Here is a 21,760-nt window from a genome sequence, read left to right on the forward strand (position 1 = left end):
ACATAGAAAATAGGAGCAGGAGTAGGCCATTCGGCCCTTCGAGCCTGCTCTGCCATTCAATATGATCATGGCTGATCCTCTATCTCAGTACCATATTCCTGCTCTCTCCCCATACCCCTTGATGCCTTTTGTGTCCAGAAACCTATCTAGCTCCTTCTTAAATATATTCAGTGACTTGGCCTCCACAGCCTTCTGTGGTGGAGAATTCCACTGGTTCACCACCCTCTGAGTGAAGAAATTTCTCCTCATCTCAGTCCTAAATGTCCTACCCCATATCCTGAGACTGTGACCCCTTGTTCTGGACCTCCCAACCAGGGGAAACATCCTCCCTGCATCCAGTCTGTCCAGCCCTGTCAGAATTTTATATGTTTCAATGAGATCCCCACTCATGCTTCTAAACTCGAGTGAATACAGGCAGAGTCGACCCAATCTCTCCTCATATGACAATCCTTCCATCCCAGGAATCAGTCTGGTGAACCTTCGCTGCACTCCCTCTGTGACAAGTATATCCTTTCTTAGGTAAGGAGACCAAAACTGCACACAATACTCCAGGTGTAGTCTCACCAAGGCCCTGTACAACTGCAGTAAGACATCCTTGCTCCTGTACTCAAATCCTCTTGCAATGAAGGCCAACATACCATTTGCCTTCCTAAATGCTTGCTGCACCTGCATGTTTGTTTTCAGTGACTGGTGTACAAGGACACCCAGGTCCCTTTTGTACATCAACATTTCCCAATCTATCACCATTTAAATAATACTCTGCCTTTCTGTTTTTCCTTTCGAAGTGGATAACTTCACATGTATCCACATTATACTGCATCTGCCATGGATTTGCCCACTCACTCAACTTGTCTAAATCTCCTTGAAGCCTCTTTGCATCCTCCTCACAACTCACGATCCCACTTAGTTTTGTGTCATCAGCAAACTTGGAAATATTACATTTGGTTCCCTCATCCAGATCATTGGTATATATTGTGAATATCTGGAGCCTAAGCACTGATCCCTGCGGTACCCCACTAGTCACTGCCTGCCACCCGGAAAAAGACCCATTTATTCCTACTCTCTGTTTCCTGTCTGTTAACCAATTTTCAATCCATGCCAGTATATTACCCCCAATCCCATGTGCTTTAATTTTGAACACTAACCTCTTATGTGGGACTTTATCAAAGGCCTTCTGAAAATCCAAATGAACCACATCCACTGGTTCTCCCTTATCTATTCTACCAGTTACATCCTCAAAAAACTCCCATAGGTTTGTCAAACATGTTTTCCCTTTCATAAATCCATGTTGACTTTGTCTAATCCCATTGATATTTTCTAAGTGTCCTGTTATCACATGTTTTTTAATAGACTCTAGCATTTTCCCTACTACTGATGTTAGGCTAACTGTTCTGTAGTTCCCTGTTTTCTCTCTCCCTCCTTTTTTAAATAGTGGAGTTACATTTGCCACCCTCCAATCTGCAGGAACTGTTCCATAATCTATAGAATTTTGGAAGATGACAACGAATGCATCCACTATTTCCATGGCTACCTCTTTTAGTGCTCTGGGATGCAGATTATCAGGCCCTGGGGATTTATCAGCTTTCAGTCCCATTAATTTCTCCAGCACTATTTTTTTACTAATACTAATTTCCTTTAATTCCTCCTTCTCACTAGTCCCTTGGTTCTTTAGCATTTCTGGGAAGTTATTTGTGTCCTCTTCCGTGAAGACAGAACCAAAGTATTTGTTTAATTGCTTTGCCATTTCCTTGTTCCCCATTATAAATTCTCTCATTTCTGACTGTAAGGGACCTACATTTGTCTTCACTAATCTTTTTCTTTTTACATAATTGTGGAAGCTTTTACAGTCTACTTTTATGTTCCTTGCAAGTTTACTCTCATACTCTATTTTTCCCCTCTTAATCAATCTCTTGGTCCTTTTTTGCTGAATTCTAAACTGCTCCCAATCCTCAGGCTTGCTACTTTTTCTGGCAACTTTATATGACTCCTCTTTTGATCTAATACTATTCTTATTTCTTTTGTTAGCCATGTTTGGGCCACTTTTTCTTTTGTGTTGTGAGGGGCAGTACTGAGGGAGTGCTGCACTGTCGGAGGGGTAGTCATGAGGGAGTCCTGCACTGTCGGTGGGGCAATATTGAGGGTGTCCTGCACTGTCGGAGGGGCAGTACTGAGGGAGTGCTGCACTGTCGGAGGGGCAGTACTGAGGGAGTGCTGCACTGTGGGAGGGGTAGTACTGAGGGAGTGCTGCACTGTAGGAGGGGCAGTACTGATCGAGTGCTGCACTGTCGGAGGGGCAGTACTGAGGGAGTGCTGCACTGTCGGAGGGGCAGTACTGGGGGAGTGCTGCACTGTTGAAGGGGCCGTCTTTCGGATGAGCTGTTACCAATGGTCTGCCCTCTCAGGTGGACATAAAAAATCTCTTTAAAGAAGAACAGGAGTTCCTGGCCAACAGTTATCCCCTAATCAACTTCACTGGAACAGATTATCCAGTCATTTATTTCATTGCTGTATATGGAATCCTGCTGTATGCAAATCGACTGGCACATTTCATTGCGTTACCACCATGACTACACTTCAAAAGCACTTAATTGGCTGTAATACGCTTTGGTGCATCCTGAGGTTGTGAAAAATGCTATATAAATGGAAGTTCTTTCTCTTTTACTAGATAGATAGATATAGATAATTAAAGATATTGGACTGATTTTCCAGTCCTGCCCCCCCCCCCCCCCCAATCCCCCCCCCCCACCAATGCCCGGGTACCTGGAAATATCCTGAACCTTTTCCTCTCCCGGTGATAAAATCTGTGGTGTTTACAGCAAAGCAGAACCCAACATACATCAACAAGACATCCTTCTCAAAGGAGAGGAGTTAAACTGTCAAATTAGGCAGCTGCAGTATGGTATAAATAAAAACAGGTTACTTTGAGTAGTTTGCTTCTATTCGTTCTCCTGACACCTTTCGGATACTTCGACTCGATTGCACACTTCCCTGTCCAAGTCCGCTGTTATTCTTAGATATCTAAACTGTAGTGATAACTGCATAGTCAGTACTTCACCTTAATTATTCATGACTAACTGTCAAGAATAAATTCAATGGTGCTCTCATTCTCAATAATCAGCAAATATATAACAGAGTTAAGGGGAAATATCCCTGCAAAGCTTGCAGCAAAGACAGGAATGATAAAATTGGAGCAAAGAAAGAAATTTGCCTCCAGCTGAATACTGTCCAGGGTTTCATTTGTTCTCAGTGATAGAGCTGGCACATACGTTAACTCTGCATTGAGGTGTAATAATGTTGACTTGATGTTAATGGAATTGCCACTAACCTTTGCCCACACCAGTCAGTGCAAAGTGACCGCTGCACCAAACCTTTCAATCACCAGCAGGAGATGGCACTCGGAGCATCATATTGGCAACAGATGCTCTCTTCTGCCACATCTGGACATGGGTATTCAGCATTAGCTGGAGAAGCAGTCCCGGTGATTTCCCAAGTAAAAGGCCCATTGATTGTGCCAATTTTAGCATTCCTGCATCGATCGGCGGTGCCCTCCTTTTTTCTCAAGGGAATGGTTTACGGCTCCCTTCGTGGTCACGTGGTCCATGACTGCAAGTGAATGCTGGTTTCCCGGGTAATGCTCAAGATGTGCATCTTGAGGGAATCAAAGCTTCCCCAACCAATGGAGGCCTTGGGCTATGAGTTGCTGAGGACAGGCTGCCATTTTGTTTTTCACCCAATTTTCATTTCTCCCCCCGTTTATTAGATGCTAAAAACTCTTTTTTTTTAATTTCAAGATAGTCACATTATAAGTAGAACATGTGGATCTCTACCCCAGCCTACTGTAAGCATCCTCCTCATCTTAAATTACAATAGTGCTTACACTTCAAAAGCACTTCATTGGCTAAAAAGGACTTAGGGATTTCCTGAGGTCATGAAAGATGTTACAAAAATGCAAGTTCTCTCTTATTTCTTACCCAGCTAAGAAAGGGGAGGGATCTGGTAGCAATAACAAAAGCTTAAAGATAAAAGAAACACGAGATGAGTGTAAAGGTCAGACCAGAATAAGGAATAAAGATAATATAAACAGTCAAGGAACAAATACAGTAATAAAACAGAAGTATAAAAGGACTGTTAAAAATAAAGTAAAAGGAACAATTATTAAAGATGAATTAAACTGCGTGTACAGCAATGTACACAGTGTCCAAAATAAAAAGGGGGAGTGGAAGCAATAATGTAGTAGGAATAATTGATACATGGCTACATAAAGGACAGGACTGGCAACTAAATATTGCAGATTATAACATAATTAGAAAGGATAGGGAAGGAAGAAAGGGAGGGTGGAATAGCTGTACTAATTAGAGATAACATAATGGCAGTAGAAAAAAAGGAGATAATTAACAGAATGATAGAAACAGAATCCATATGGATTGAAATAAAAGATCAGAAGGGATCGATCACACTAATAGGGATATACTACTGACCACCTAATAGTGGAAACGAGATGGAGGAAGAAATATGTAAACAAATATGTGAAATGAGTAAAGGACATCGAATAATAATCATGGGAGATTTTAATTATCCCCAAATAAACTGGCAAGTGTTAGGTAAAGGGGTGCAGGGAATGGAGTTTTAACAATGTCTGCAGGGCTCCTTTCTTACCCAGTATGTAAAAAGCCCAACAAGAGAGGAAGCACTGCTGGATCTAGTAATGGGAAATGAACCAGAACAGATAAGAGAAGTAAGCATAGGGGAACATCTAGGCAATAGCGATCACAACATAATAAGGTTTCATTTTGCCACCACATCAAGAACTTGTACCCGTCCCATCTTACACAATGTTGCATTGTATGACCATGAAAAGGTTAGGAAAGAAGTTTTAAAAAAAATAGGAAGGCAAAGAGAAACTATGAAATTAAATTATCAAGGAATATAAAAATAATTGGTAAAGTATTCTACAGACACATAAATAATAAAAGAAAAATCAGGATAACGATAGGGCCACTAAGCGATACACATGATAAACTCACAGGTAATGACAGCGAAATAGCAGAATTATTAAATAATTACTTTATCTCAGTATTTACCAGGGAGACTAACATGGTGAACATGACATTAGAAGAAGAGATCAAAAAAGATATAAAGGTAGAAAGGGGGAGATAATTGATGAACTAATCAAATTTAGAGAGGATAAAACCCCTGGTACAGATGGATTGCATCCACGCATATTAAAAGAAGTTAGGGAAGAGATAGCAGAGACACTATTACATATATATAAAAATTCATTAGAAAAGGGAATAGTGCCAGAAGACTGGCAGACAGCTAATGTGATTACTATAGTTAAAAAGGGAGATAGAACAAGTCCAGGGAATTATAGACCAGTTAGCTTAATGTCGGTGATAGAAAAGATAATGGAATCCTTACTGAAAGATGTAATAGAAAAACATCGAGAAAACCAAAAATATAATAAAGAATAGTCAGCACGGATATCAGAAGGAAAGGTCATGCTTGACCAACCTTATTGAATTCTTTGAATAAGTAACAGAAAGGGTAGACGAGGGTAATGTAGTAGATGTAATATATTTGGATTTTCAAACGGTCTTTGATAAGTTACCACATAGTAGATTCATGACTGAGGTCAGAGCATGTGGAGTCAGGGGACAGGTAGCAGGATGGATAGCAAGCTGGCTACAAAACAGAAAACAGAGAGTAGGGGTTAAGGATAGCTACTCAAACTGGCAAAAGGTGGGAAGTGGTGTTCCACAAGGATCGGTGCTGGGACCACTGTTGTTCACAATTTACATAAACGATTTGGACTCGGGAATTGGAAGTACAATTTCAAAATTTGCAGATGGCACCAAATTTTGGGGTATAGTTAATACCGAGGAGGACTGCAACAAAATACAGGAAGACATTAATAAACTTGCAGAATGGGCATGTAATTGGCAAATGAATTTCAATATAGATAAGTGTGATGTTTTATATTTTAGTAGGAAGAATAAGGGGGCCATATATTGCTTGGATAATAAGAATCTAAATGGGGTAGAGGAACAAAGGAATCTGGAGGTTCAGATACATAAATCACTAAAAGTAGCGACACACATTAATAAGGCCAAAAAAAAGGCAAATCAAGCACTGGGGTTCATTTCTAGAGGGATAGAATTAAAAAGCAGAGAAGTTATGTTAAACTTGTATAGATCCTTGGTTAGACCACACTTGGAGTACTGTGAACAATTCTGGTCTCCATATTATAAAAAGGATATAGAGGCATTGGAGAAGTTGCAAAAAAGATTTACAAGGATGATACCAGAACTAAGAGGCTATACCTATCAGGAAAGATTGAACAGGCTGGGGCTCTTTTCTCTAGAAATGAGAAGACTGAGGGGTGACCTGATAGAGATCTTTAAGATTATAAAGGGGTTTTATAGGGTAGATATAGAAGAGATGTTTCCACTTGTGGGGGAGACCAGAACTAGGGGCCATAAATATAAAATAGTCACTAATAAATCCAATAGGGAATTCAGGAGAAACTTATTTACCCAGAGAATGGTTGGAATGTGGATCTCGCTACCACAAGGAGTAATTGAGGCAAATAGCATAGATGCATTTAAGGGGAAGCTAGAGAAACACATGAGGGAGAAAGAAATCGAAGGATTTGCTGATAGTGCTAGATGAAGTAGGGAGGGAGGAGGCTCCTGTGGAACATAAATGTCGGCATGGACCTGTTGGGCATGTTCTATGTAACTCCATGTAATTCTATGTAATCCATAAGCAGCTGCTTCAAATTTAGGCCTTGGGCACATTATGAGCTTTCACCCCATGTTTCCTGACCAAATCCCCCCTCCCCCCTGCCTCACCTTACTTACTTGCAGCCTTCCCCCCTCAGAACTTTCCTTTCAGTGACCTCTCTTCGCTACGCCTTCTCTAACTTTTCAAAGGACGCAAATGCTTTATAAACCTGTAAACTCCTTATATTACACAAATATACAGTATTAGCTACTTAAGAACTGTAGCAAGTTAAAAACCTCTTTGTTACCTGAAATATTAGTGGTTTTTAGTTACTTCTAACTTGCTATTCCAGATGGCAAATACATTATCAGTGCTCACAGCACCATGAAAAATAAGTTGCAGTAAAACTAGCAAAAGTCAGTTGGAGGCTGTGCACGCAGTAGGAAGGGATTATTAATTCACTGGTGCCTGATACTTCATTGATTACTTTATTTGTCGCTCCATTGGTTTGTTGGCGCACCTGCTGCTTAGCAAATTTATTAATTCATTAGTGCCAACTACTTCATTAACTTGTTGATATTGGTGGTGTGACTGCTGGTCCATTTAATTTTTTTATTCAATGCTATCCACTTCATTTTCTGCTGGAGCTCATTGCTATATTTATTAATTCATTGATACTCACTGCTCTATCAATTAATTGATTCAGTCGTGGTTAATGTTATATTAATTTATTAGTTCACTGGTTCCTGCATGGCTTTGCTACAATATTCATCAGTAACCTTTCGTGGTTGTGAGGGAGTGGTGATATATTATTCTATCAGGGATGAGAGTCTTCAGTTTTGTGGAGAGAACCAGAGAACCTGGGATTGTTCTCCTTAGAGCAGGGAAGGTTAAGGGGAAATTTAATAGAGGTGTTCAAAATTATGAGGGGTTTTGATAGAGTAAATAGGGAGAAATTTTCCACTGGGAGGAGGGTCAGTAATGAGAGGACACAGATTTAAGGTGATCGGCAAAAAAATCCAGAGGTGATATGAGGAAATATTTTTTTACGCAGCGAGTTGTTATGATCTGGAATGCACTGCCTGAAAGGGTGGAGGAAGCAGATTCAATAATAACTTTCAAAAGGGAATTGGATAAATACTTGAAGGGGAAACAGTTGCAGGGCTATGGGGAAAGAGCAGGGGTGTGGGACTAATTGGATAGCTGTTTTAGAGAGCCAGCACAGGCATGATAGGTCGAATGGCCTCCTTCTGTGCTGTATGATTCTATAATTCTGTGTTGGTTTCTGTGGGATGAGTTTTCCTGTTGTAAAAGACAAATAACAGATTTTGCTGAAATTTAAATTCACTATTTTATTCAGTTAATTTTTAATCTCCATATTATTATTAGAAACACCTTCTGTTGCCCAGTGTTTTATGGCGTATTGTTATCACAATCTTTGAGAACATTGAGTATCGACTTTGCTTCACTGTGTGGGTCTCGACTTGCTGAAGGTTAAATTGGATAAGCCCGATAAATGGAAGCTGGGATCGCGGTTCGCGATTAACCCGCGCCTGTTGGTTACGATGCAGGCAGCACGTTACATTCGTGCTGCCTGCTGTTTTAAATGATTGTTATGAGCAGCCAGCTCTACCAGCTGTTGATTGGCTGCATGCTTCAGCTGGGGGGGGGGGCATTGATATCTCGAGCGGCTAGCGCTACTTAAAGGCAGCCTGCACCTCTTAAAGGGGAGGAGCACTGTGGCTGCAAGAAGTGGTGGGAGTCGTTTGAGAAGTGATTCCTGTGATATTTTGAAGAATGGCTGTGCCTGCAAAAAAAGCATGCACCAAGGTTCTCTGATGATGCACTAGAGGCCTTGGTGCAAGAGGTGGAGGGAAGGAGGGACATCCTATATCCACAGGGGGGCAAGAGGCCCTCCAGGCATATGCTCAAGTGGCAGTGAGAGGAAGGAGCAGACGAGGTCAATGGCAACAGCAGAGCGCCAAGAACGTGAATGCATGCAGGAAAAAGTTCAATGATTTAACAGAAGTTGTCAAGGTGAGTGAGTTCAAGTTTCAAATGGCGTATCTGCACCACTAACCGCATCCACTGCTCCTCGCACTACACCCCCATCACCGAAGCACCAACAAACTTTTCAAGCAGTACTCAACTCTTCAAATCTGATGCTTCATCTCACCTTTACACATTACCACTGTTGTAAGCCGCACACCCACAACTCAGAGTTCACACACACTGGCAGCTGTTCAACCATGACAGCCACATTACCCAAACATCTTGCAGGACAATCACTGATCCACACTTCCCTCTTTCTTGCAGGAGAAGGTGGCGCATAACAATAGGCAGCAAGAAAGAACTGGAGGAGGACAGGCTCGCCTACACGTCCTCACCCCCATGAAGGAGAGAGTGCTGGCCATCATTGGAAGGGCCATCGCTGAGGTTGTGGCCACTGGCGGTGCTGGAGGTCTCGATGACGAGGGCCTCTACATACCTAATCCTCCTTCTCACTTCCCACTTCTCCCTCATCCCACAATCTTTTCTGACTCACGTGCTGCAGATGGTGTCAGCACACACGTCTTACTTTCTCCTCTCCCCTCACCACAACTCAACCCCGTGTCCCTTTGTCATTTCAGATACTCAAGAACTGGAACCTGCCCAGTCAGAGGAGGCAGAGGACGATGACAGTGATGATGAAAACACACCATCACTCGATCGCAGCCACCAGCTCAGAGACAGACACTGCACGTACTTCAGAGGCTAGGATAGAGGAGGGATCTGCACATGGTGAGACACTGGGCTCAAGTGCACAGGAGTCAGGGAGGGGGGAACGGATACCACAGGTGCCAGCTCGCCGAAGGACGAGGTCGCTCACTCGTTCTGCTGCAGAGGAGTCAGATGGTGACTTCGATGGGCGAGGCTACAGAAGAAGGCTGAGGGGTGTCCACCACCAAATGCTTAGTGCACTGGAAAGCCTGCTAGAAAGTCTGCGCACAATGTCAAGGAACACGGAGGAGACCAGCTCCAACTTGGCGCAGGGCTTTGTGCAGAGCTTGGAGCCCATCCTTTCCCTCATGGAACGGGTGGTCACCTCCATCAGCACACCTGTGGAGTCCACCATGATACAGCGTCTGGTGACCGATGTCAGAGCTTCCATCGCAGCCCAAACATCTGCCATCAAAGGTCTGACTGCATTTGGACCCCAGTCTGCTGCGTTGGAAGCTCAGACTGCTGCTATCATGGCTCTGGGTACCACTGTTGAAAGGGGCTTCCAGGGCATCACAGCAGTCCAGCAATCTGTTATCCAACAGATCACCAGGATTGCTGAGGCACCGCCCTGGGAGAGTGGCAGTGACACCATGCAAGACGAACTTGCTGTCCTCTCTCAGGATGACTGCATTCCTGCTCTCACCCTTGCCACTCTGCCAGTGCCCTTGCTGTTGCCTGTCAGCGTGCCAGGCCAGATTGCTGCAGCCCAGGCCAAGATGATCAATTTCCAGAGAAAGCCGTAGCAGGCCGCCCCTGTTTGGAAGCAACTTTTGTCAGCATTACATTTTAAATGCCACGAAAGGTACTGCAAGACCAGTCAGACCACTTTATAGAATATTGAAACTTTAGCCAAGTATAGAAAATGTCCTAAAACACGTGCAATTGCACCAGCATCCAGAAGAAATAATCCAGCAACTAACCTGTAAGTACTTCATGATCCCTTTCAATATCGCTGGTGGGGGGGGGGGGGGTCCTGTTCAGCTGTGCAAGGTTAAGACCCTGTGTTGGCCGGAGAGGGGAGTTCCAAAATTTCACCGGTTGCTTCAAATTAGCATTGCACACTGATTCGGGTCATCATCCCCCCACTCTACATGTTGCTGGCGGTCGTTAGGGCTGAGCGCACAAACACCTTTAGCAAGATGGCGTCCTGCGCACTTCCCGTCGGAAGTGTGCGTGCGCATCTCAGACGTCATTTTCGGGACTTAGGAGTCTGCATAACGCCTACAATACGGGCGCTACATGGCCTAATTCCGCCCCCACTACGTTTAATTTTACGGCACATCCACTCATAATCCATTAAATGTCTTGAGTACAGAGGGCACTTACTGTGAGACTAGCCCTACCTCCTAAGTTAAGATTTTTGAATGACATTTAGTACGTTAACATTTATAATTGGGAAAATCTTTTGTCAAGCGGTTGAGGCAGAAATTATGTCAACATTTAAGATTAAATTGGGTAGGTGGATGAAGAAAAAGGGGGTTGAAGGAATCTGGGAACAGCATGGGTAAATGTGATCGGAACTATTTGCTTGCCTTGAGGGTAAACACCGACAGGGTCTGGTTGGGCCGAATGGCCTGTTTCTGTGTTGTAACTTCTGTGTATTTCAATGCAATTAACAACTGTGGAAAAATCCTGATCTGATAATCTGCCAGGGAATTTAACTGCTCCATTTTGAACAAACCTCAGCTCAGCGGGTGAGCTAATCCCTACCCGGTTGTTTTAATTTTTCACACTGGAAAACTCCTGCATCCTTCTCTGAAAGCCCATTAGCAAAGCTTGAACAAACAGTAACAGATTTTTCAAAAAAAAAAAATCATTAGCAATTTCACTCCCCTTTTTTGGGTGGAAATGGAAAGAAAGAACTGTGAGTGGCAGCTTCTCTCTGCGTTCTGCCAATTTTAATGCCCATCTCTGCCATCCTAGCCACTCAACAACAGTGGACCCCCACCTCAGTATGTTTCCCCTGTCTCTAGGCTTCCCTACAACATGCCTAATACAACAGTGAATTAGAAGGAGTCGCGGGCAGTGTTTTTTTTTAGGTCTTTGTCAATACCAATGTGTAGACATACATTAGAGCCATGTAATTGGAAGGGGTCCTGCCATCTAGTCCAGTCACACAGCCCACCTCGGCATTCACAGTGATTCTCTGTAACCAAGTTCAAAACGAGCCCCTTTGTGAATCACATGAGAGGCAAGGATTTCACCACAAGCATATTGTGGGATTGCAGGCATCGGTAGTGCCAACGGCAAACAGATGAGTGAGGATTGTGTGACCTTATCTCACCCAATGTACACAGAGTGCACCGTTCTGCAGCCAGGCATGTTTCAAGCACTGAAGGCAATCTTATTTTTGGTGTGATACACTCAGTAAGGGATTGAAAATTCTGAGAATGATCTCCTGGCTACATTTGAATGCACTGAAATCAGAGTGCCTGTTTATAATAGCTGCTGCATGGATTGTACTCTTAAAGGCACATGGGAACAACACCACCTGCACGTTCCCCTCCAAATCACACACCATCCCGACTTGGAAATATATCGCCGTTCCTTCATCGTCGCTGGGTCAAAATCCTAGAACTCCCTACCTAACAGCACTGTGGGAGAACCTTTACCACACAGACTGTAGCGGTTCAAGAAGGCGGCTCACCACGACCTTCTCAAGGGCAATAAGGGATGGGCAATAAATTCTGGCCTTGACAACGACACCCACATCCCATGAACGAATAAAAAAAAGAGGAGTGCATTATTAGCTGAGAACTTTGTATTCCTGCAATACTCAGTGTTGATTTGAGGTTTTTTTTGCATTGTTCTCATTGTATTTGTTGCTGGTTTCCTTATGTGGCCTAGTTTTTGTCCACCCATTGTAGTTATGGTAACATTCTACAGCTGCCAATGAGCCTCAGTTCTGATGGTGGACATCCATAAGACCATAAGACATAGGAGCAGGAGTAGGCCATTTGGCCCCTCGAGCCTTTTCCCTATATCCTTTGACTCCCTCGCTGATCAAAAATTTGTCTAACTCAGCCTTGAATGTATTCAATGACTCAGCCTCCACAGCTTTTTGGGGTAAAGAATTCCAAAGATTCACAACCCTCTGGGAGAAGAAATTCCTCCTCATTTCCGTCTTAAATGGGTGACCCCTTATTCTGAGACTATGCCCCCTAGTTTTAGATTCCCCCAAGAGGGGTAACATCCTCTCAGCATCTACCCTATCGAGTCCCCTCAGAATCTTGTATGTTTCAATAAGATGTCCTCTCATTCTTCTAAACTCCAATGAGTATAGACCCAACCTGTTCAATCTTTCCTCATAAGACAACCCTTCCATACCCGGAATCAACCGAGTGAACCTTCTCTGAACTGCCTCCAATGCAAGTATGTCCTTCCTTAAATAAGGGTACCAGAATTGTACGCAGTACTCCAGGTATGGCCTCACCAGCACCCTGTACAGTTGTAGCATGACTTCCCTGCATTTATACTCCATCCCCCTAGAAATAAAGGCCAATATTCCGTTTGCCTTCCGGATTACCTGCTGCACCTGTATGATGACTTTTTGTGTTTCATGTACAAGGACACCCAGATCCCTCTGTACCGCAGCATTCTGTAGTATTTCTCCATTCAAATAATATTTTGCTTTTTTAATTTTCCTCCCAAAGTGGATGACTTCACATTTTCCCACATTATATTCCATCTGCCAAATGTTTGCCCATTCACTTAACCTGTCAATATCCCTTTGCAGACACTTTGTGTCCTCATCGCAACTTGCTTTTCTACCTATCTTTGTATCATCAGCAAATTTGGCCACAAGACACTCTGTTCCTTCATCCAAGTCATTGATATATATTGTAAATAGTTGAGGCCCTAGCACTGATCCATGCGGCACCCCACTAGTTACAGATTTTGAAAATGACCCTTTTATCCCGACTCTTTGTTTTCTGTTAGTTAGCCAATCCTCTATCCATGCCAGTATATTACCCCCAACACCATGAGCTCTTATCTTGTGCAGTAATCTTTTATGTGGCACCTTAACGAATGCCTTTTGGAAATCCAAATATACTTCATCCATTGGTTCCCCTTTATCCACCCTGCCCGTTACTTCCTCAAAGAACTCTAATAAATTTGTCAGACATGATTTCCCCTTCATAAAACCATATTGACTCTCCTTGATTGTATTATGAGTCTCCAAATGTCCTGCTACTACTTCCTTAATAATGGACTCTAACATTTTCCCAGTGACAGATGTTAGGCTAACTGGTCTATAGTTACCTACTTTCTGTCTCACTCCCTTCTTGAAAAGGGGTGTTACATTTGCGGTTTTCCAATCCACTGGGACCTATCCAGAATCTAGTGAATTCTGGAAGATTACAACCAATGCATCCACTATCTCTGTAGCCACTTCCTTTAAGACCCTCAGATGCAAGCCATCAGGTCCAGGGGACTTGTCAGGCTTTAGACCCATTAGTTTACCTAGTACTTTTTCTCAGGTGATAGTGATTGTTTTTAGTTCCTCCCTCCCCTTTGCCCCTTGATTTTCTGCTATTATTGGTATGTTATTAGTGTCTTCTACTGTGAAGACAGATACAAAATATCTGTTCAATTCCTCTGCCATTTCCTTGTTTTCCATTATTATTTCCCCAGTCTCATCCTCTAAGGGACCAATGTTTACTTTAGCTACTCTCTTCCTTTATATATACTTGTAGAAGCTTTTACTGTCAGTTTTTATATTTCTTGCTAGTTTACTGTCATGATTTATTTTCTCCCTCTTTATTATTCTTTTAGTCATCCTTTGCTGGTTTTTAAAATGTTCCCAATCTTCAGGCTTACCAGTAATCTTTGCCATGTTGTATGCTTTTTCTTTTAACCTGATACCATCCTTGACTTCCTTAGTTAGCCATGGTTTGTTCACCCTTTTTGTGGAATCTTTCCTCCTCACAGGGATATATTTTTGTTGCGAGTCATAAAATATCTTTTTAAATGTTTGTCACTGCTTATCCACCATCATACCATCTAATCTGTTTACCCAGTCCACTTTAGCCAATTCCACCCTCATTCCTTTATAATTGCCCCTATTTAAGTTTAATACAGTAGATTCAGACACAAGATCCTCGCTCACAAACTGGATGTGAAATCCTATGTTATGATCACTGCTTCCCAAGGGATCCTTTACTTTGAGATCATCAATTAATCCTGTTTCGTTACTCATTACCAGATCCAAAATGGCCTGTTCCCTGGTTGGTTCCCCGACCTATTGGTCTAAAAAACAGTCCCTAATACACTCTTTGAACTCCTCCTCAGGGCTATTTTTGCCAATTTGATTTATCCAATCAATGTGAAAGTTACAATTGCCCATGATTATTGCATTACCTTTTTTACAAGCCCCCCTTTATTTCCTGATTAATATTTTGCCCAACAGTGTAGATACTGTTAGGGGGCCCATATATTACTCCCACCAGTGATTTATTTCCCTGGCTATTTCTTACCTCCACCCAAATTGATTCGACATCTTGATCTTCTGAGCCAAGATCATATCTCACTATTATACCAATTTCATCCTTTATTAACAGAGCTACCCCTCCACCTTTACCTTTCTTCCTATCCTTCCGAAATGTTAAATATTTAGCTCCCAACCTTGGTCACCTTGCAACCACTCTGTAATGGTCACAAGATCATACCCATTTGTTTCTATTTGTGCCGTCAATTCACCTATCTTATTACGAATGCTACGCGCATTCAGATAAAGAACCTTTAATTTTGTCTTTTTACCATTCTTTCCTACCCCGGCCCCATTTGCTAGTGCACTCTTATGTTTGTACGCTCTGTCCCTTCCTGACACACTCTGTTTATCATTACCCCCATCACTTTCCTTGTCTTTTCTCTTTATCAATCTAAACTTCGCCCCACCTGAGCCCTCCCCCCTCTATTTAGTTTAAAGCCTTCTCTCCCTTCTTGAATAGGGGTGTAGACATCCATCTAGGGTGGGGAACAGACATCCACCTAGACCTACCTGCTGCTTTCGGAGAGACATGACAGGTAGATGCATTCATATGAAATGGTCCTGCCCAACTGCCCTTATCCAACCATCCAGAACACGATACACTGACAGACTTTATTGATGGAGACTTGTCTTCACCATCTATACTTCATTAGCTTGGCACTCACAGAGCTATGATGGGAAGCAACCTGCAGCATAAGTGCCCAGAACTTTCCGTCGGGCAGGTTCTCCGACTGTGCAGGGTATTATTATTGATGACATGCATAACCCTTGGAAACAAAGAATGAACTTTGGCACCTTTCAGATCATCAGAACGTTTCAAAGCTCTTCACAGCCACTCAATTACTTTTGAAGTGTAGTTACTGTTCTTATGTAGGTAAACTCAGCGGGCAGCTGTCAAACAATTGTAAGGTGCCACAAACAGCAATGAGATAAATGAACAGTTAATCGGCTTTGGAGATGTTAATGGAGGGAAAATTGTTGGCCAGACTCAGCAAAGACAAGGGCGATTGGAGTGTGGGACTTCGTTGTATGGAGAACTGGGCCATGGCATTCTGAATAATTTGTATTTTTGAAGAGTCGAGAAACAAAGTCATCTAGGAAATCTTTAGAAAAACGTGGTGTGTGGAATAGGGTTTTGGCAGCAATGGGGGAAGGTCAAGATGGGCAATGTTACAGAAATGGAAGAAAAGAACGGATTTGAGGAAGAAAGTTCAAATTGGGGTCGAGCTGAAAGTCTAATTTCTATACTTACAGATGGCAGCTCAGAATAGCAAGGTAACATCACTCCACCTGGAGCCAAGGTTGGAAATTTATTCCCATTTTCAAACTTGGTTCAAGATGATGGGAAGTTGGACTTTGGAAGGTCATTTGTCCAAGGTACAAATTAACCATCAGAACCTTTAGCCGTGATATATAATAGGGATTTATGATTGCTAGGTTAGGAAGATTCAAACACTCCATACATCATGGCATTTTTTTGAAGTAGCTTGCAGGTTATTATGCTTCAAATCTTCCTCCCTCCCTGTGTGAAAGTGGTTGACTTTTGTTTGGTGCCCCTCAACCATGTGACTCATCCACCACCTGGCCCACTTGAAATGAGGAATTTACCATTGTGGGAAACCAAATTATCTTTACCCGTTGACCCAAACTAGCTTATAATTTTAAAAATGGACTAATTTGACCAAATCCATTTAGCCTACTGGTGATATCTTGTGCTGTCAGTGTTTGGCATCTTCTGTTAATTGTTAATCCCTTGCTTGAACAAAGAAACTAGAAAGAGAAATAAATTCTAACTTGGAAAGCAATCTTTCTGGAGTCTTGCAGAGACTAACACTGCAATAATAAACCTTGGGTCTGAAAGGAAAGCCGGTCCTTCAGTAGCATTGACCGAATGCAATCTGAGCCATCTGCCTGCAGCATTGTTTGGGGAAGTGTGAATGTGGATCATGCCAGAACTTTTACAAAATCTAATACTGCATTTCTCTTTCGTCCTACTTTCAGCTCTGTAAATTTCAGGCTAAGTTACTTCCTTTTACTTTGGTTTGATAGTTTATTAACTCTTCAGATTCCTTTTAGCAATGGAGATTGTTGAAAACAAATGATTTTGTACAGTGGATCAGGTCCTATTGAAAGATTTCCTGGGAAGGAAATTTTGGTTGTGCCCTTTAATTATTACTTTGTTACATTGACAGGCTCAAGTAAGCATTAGACAGTTAAGCTCATTTAACCAAAGAGTTCACTGTAAAATGTTTGAAACAAAGAGAACTATATAAGTGGGCGCTCTGAGAAGCCTTGTAACTTAGTCTAATAACCTGAAAGGCAGTATACGTTGTCGCTGCAAACCCAAATCAATTTAACTAATCTACGAGGAGTAAAGTGGGTTAGCACTTGTGAGGAGACGTGGAAAGTGAGGGGATAAAATTGCACCACAAGTACAGCAACACTAAGGGGGTGATTTTTAACCCCAAGAACGGGTGGGTTGGGGGCGGGTGGGAGTTGAAAATAGTTGTCTTTTGGGTCGCGACTGCAACCCGGCTTCACTTCCGGGTTTAACGTTGGCGCGGAAAAGTACAGGCCTCCCACTGGGAATGCAAAGTCTGAAAATTTTGCGGTTGCGACCCAAAAAAACAACTATTTTCAACTCCCACCTGCCCCCAACCCACCCGTTCTTGGGGTTTAAAATCACCCCCTAAGTATGGAATGATGTGGAGATGCCGGTGATGGACTGGGGTTGACAATTGTAAACAATTTTACAACACCAAGTTATAGTCCAACAATTTTATTTTTAATCCCACAAACATCTGACAAATAATTTTTTCATGTCATCACAACTTCTTTACATTATTTTATCGAAACAGTGTAAGCATTTTCACAGCTGTAAATTTCATTCCAATCTGTGTGTTTAAGAGGGAGATGTTTGAGGTGTTGGTTGTGTTCCTGCCCAATGATTGTCTGAGGACAGTTGTACTCCAGGAACTAAGGCTGCGTTCAGCATGTGAACATCAATGTGAAGTACAACAATAGTAAGGAGTTTTTGCCACTGGACAATAACTTCATCAATTATTAGATCCAATTAACTTAAGGAACTGCTCATTCCAACATATCAAAACCCTTGCGACGTCAATGGTATAACTCACTGCTGGACCAGGATTCGTTACATCAACAACACGTTCAATGTTGTTTTTCCATAGATGACAGAATTTCCAATTTAAAGTGAGTATGTCAGCTTTAGTGATGCAATGTGATCCAACATGAATCAATACTAATGAATTTCTCCACATTACTGCATCATCCAATATTGGCAAAAAAGATCTATTTGCATGACACTGCATTTCTGTATTGTTCTGCTCTGAACTGAGATGGGGCCTTATTCTGCAAATAGAATAGATTTCTGAGGCTCGCTTTTGTAGCACCAGCGTTCTGGCCATTTTTATGAATCATATTTTAAATCCAATACCCACAAGAAAGAACTGTACTGTTTGGCAAGCTTGTGGGTGTGGCTTCGAGAACAGGATTGACTGGCAGAAGTTTCGAGCCAGACTAACCTGACTAAGGTGCATTCATATGCAAACGGACATTTCACACTGACAGGCTGGGTGGAAGGGAACCCAGGCTGATTGACGTCATTGCCATTTAACTGGAAACAATACCCTGAGAGGTAACTCAGAGACACACTGTCTCCTGGTGGAAGGCAGGAGATGGCTGGGCCATTGTCTTCCAGTTAAGCGAGATCGAAACCCATTACCTGCTAATGGGGGCCGTCAACTCAGGAAACGACAGACACCCAGTAATCAGCATCCATTGTCTCTCTAGGTGCAAGGCCTGGGAGCGAGATAACAAAATAGCATTTTTCACAAAGATTTCAAAGGTTATGAGTCACTCCAGGCCACGGGGAGGGCGGGGCGGGGGGGCCCAGACAGATGACCTGAGTCAATACATCGAACAGTATCGTATCGGCTCTGCTCTCGGCTGGGCTCTGCTCTGGTCTCTTCTCTCTGCTCCTCGGCATCAATCTACAGCAAATCTCCTGAGTGGGGCTCTGCTCGATTCAATGGAACACCGCCCGAAGCTGAGCGCTGCTCTTCATCCCTCATCAACGGACCTCGACTCAAACTGGAACTTGGATACTGCGTCGGCGGTATGGAACCAGGAGCGAGACGTGCAAGAAGAAACTGCGAGCAACAACGGTCAATTGGGGTGAGCATATTGCCTGCGCCGACACATCCACAAGACCACTTAGCTGTGTGAGGGGGTGATTGTAAGTCCCAACCAAACCTTAGAGGGTTTTAGTGCTGGGGGGAGGGTCCTGTGTTAGTTTATTTCACGGAGGGGGTGTTTCTCTTATTAGGCCGTGCTAATTTAGCACAGTAGGGCTTATTGGACAAGCCAGGGTTGTACGGTTTGTACTGTTTATGAGTGTCATTGTTAATCTTATTAAACACAATACAGTTGAGCCCGAAAACGTGCGTCCAAGTCTGACCTGTCCTTATAATCCCTATCGTTCCAGAGCTTATAGTAAGAGGTGTGTTTTCGGTACGCCCGAGAAAACCACTTATACTTTGTATAAGCCAACTTTCATGTTAATATAATCAAATTCTACTATATTATAACTGTCTAATCAAACTTTTCTAACCATCTGTAGATTATTGGGTGGGGCTACATTTGGAATATTGTATGCAATTTTGGGCACCTTACCTTCAAAAGTTTGTAACTGTGCTGGAGAAGATGCAGAGAAGAGTAAAACAGATACTTCGAAGAGGTTGAAATCTAAGTTGTGAAGAGAAATCTACAGACAGAACTTGTTTACATTAGATAAAAGAAAATTGAGGGACATGTGATCCGGGTTTTTGAATGAAAACTTGGCTAAGAACAGGGTTTCCTGGTTTCAGGATTAATACAGATCGAGGTAATGGCTTTTCTAGTATTGTAAGGTCATGAGAAATAGAAGGGAGACTGTGAGCATTCATAGGGAGGCACAATCGTCCACATCATTTATGAAGAGTGTAAGCAACAGAGGACACCGAACAGGTTACAGCAAATCCTGACTGGTCATTGCATCACAGAACAAGACTGTTCCATTTGACATCACCCATGTTTTACGTTGTCAAGCCACCAAATAATGTAAATAGCTCATTTTCTATTCGTTCCATAAGCTAGAACCTACTTTAAAAAAACACACACACACACCAAGCGTTATTTTCTAAAATCCAAGTGAATTGTATCTGTTGGAAGGTCCTTGTAACTAAATCCTCAAAGAAATCCACAAATTTGAATAGTCTGCTGACTCTCACCAGACAGGCACATACATAAAGAATGTTCATTTGAATGAGGGATGAGAGAGCTGTTGGTACTAATGGAACCAAACCCCAGTATGTGGTGTTGGTGATTGTGGAACCAAACCCCAGTATGTGGTGTTGGTGATTGTGGAACCAAACCCCAGTATGTGGTGTTGGTGATTGTGGAACCAAACCCCAGTATGTGGTGTTGGTGATTGTAGAACCAAACCCCAGTATGTGGAGTTGGTGATTGTGGAACCAAACCCCAGTATATGGAATTGGTGATTGTGGAACCAAACCCCAGTATGTGGTGTTGGTGATTGTGGAACCAAACACCAGTATGTGGAGTTGGTGATTGTGGAACCAAACCCCCGTATGTGGTGTTGGTGATTGTGGAACCAAACCCCAGTATGTGGTGTTGGTGATTGTGGAACCAAACACCAGTATGTGGAGTTGGTGATTGTGGAACCAAACCCCAGTATGTGGTGTTGGTGATTGTAGAACCAAACCCCAGTATGTGGTGTTGGTACTAATGGAACCAAACCCCAGTATGTGGTGTTGGTGATTGTGGAAACCAAACCCCAGTATGTGGAGTTGGTGATTGTAGAACCAAACCCCAGTATGTGGTGTTGGTGATTGTGGAACCAAACCCCAGTATGTGGTGTTGGTGATTGTAGAACCAAACCCCAGTATGTGGTGTTGGTACTAATGGAACCAAACCCCAGTATGTGGTGTTGGTGATTGTGGAAACCAAACCCCAGTATGTGGAGTTGGTGATTGTAGAACCAAACCCCAGTATGTGGAGTTGGTGATTGTGGAACCAAACACCAGTATGTGGAGTTGGTGATTGTAGAACCAAACCCCAGTATGTGGAGTTGGTGATTGTAGAACCAAACCCCAGTATGTGGTGTTGGTGATTGTAGAACCAAACACCAGTATGTGGAGTTGGTGATTGTAGAACCAAACCCCAGTATGTGGAGTTGGTGATTGTAGAACCAAACCCCAGTATGTGGTGTTGGTGATTGTAGAACCAAACCCCCGTATGTGGAGTTGGTGATTGTAGAACCAAACCCCAGTATGTGGTGTTGGTGATTGTGGAAACCAAACCCCAGTATGTGGAGTTGGTGATTGTGGAAACCAAACCCCCGTATGTGGAGTTGGTGATTGTGGAAACCAAACCCCAGTATGTGGTGTTGGTGATTGTAGAACCAAACCCCAGTATGTGGAGTTGGTGATTGTGGAAACCAAACCCCAGTATGTGGAGTTGGTGATTGTGGAAACCAAACCCCAGTATGTGGAGTTGGTGATTGTGGAAACCAAACCCCAGTATGTGGAGTTGGTGATTGTGGAAACCAAACCCCAGTATGTGGAGTTGGTGATTGTGGAAACCAAACCCCAGTATGTGGTGTTGGTGATTGTGGAAACCAAACCCCAGTATGTGGTGTTGGTGATTGTAGAACCAAACCCCAGTATGTGGAGTTGGTGATTGTGGAAACCAAACCCCAGT

The sequence above is a fragment of the Heptranchias perlo genome, chromosome 2, assembly GCF_035084215.1.
Source record: "Heptranchias perlo isolate sHepPer1 chromosome 2, sHepPer1.hap1, whole genome shotgun sequence".
NCBI lineage: Eukaryota > Metazoa > Chordata > Chondrichthyes > Hexanchiformes > Hexanchidae > Heptranchias > Heptranchias perlo.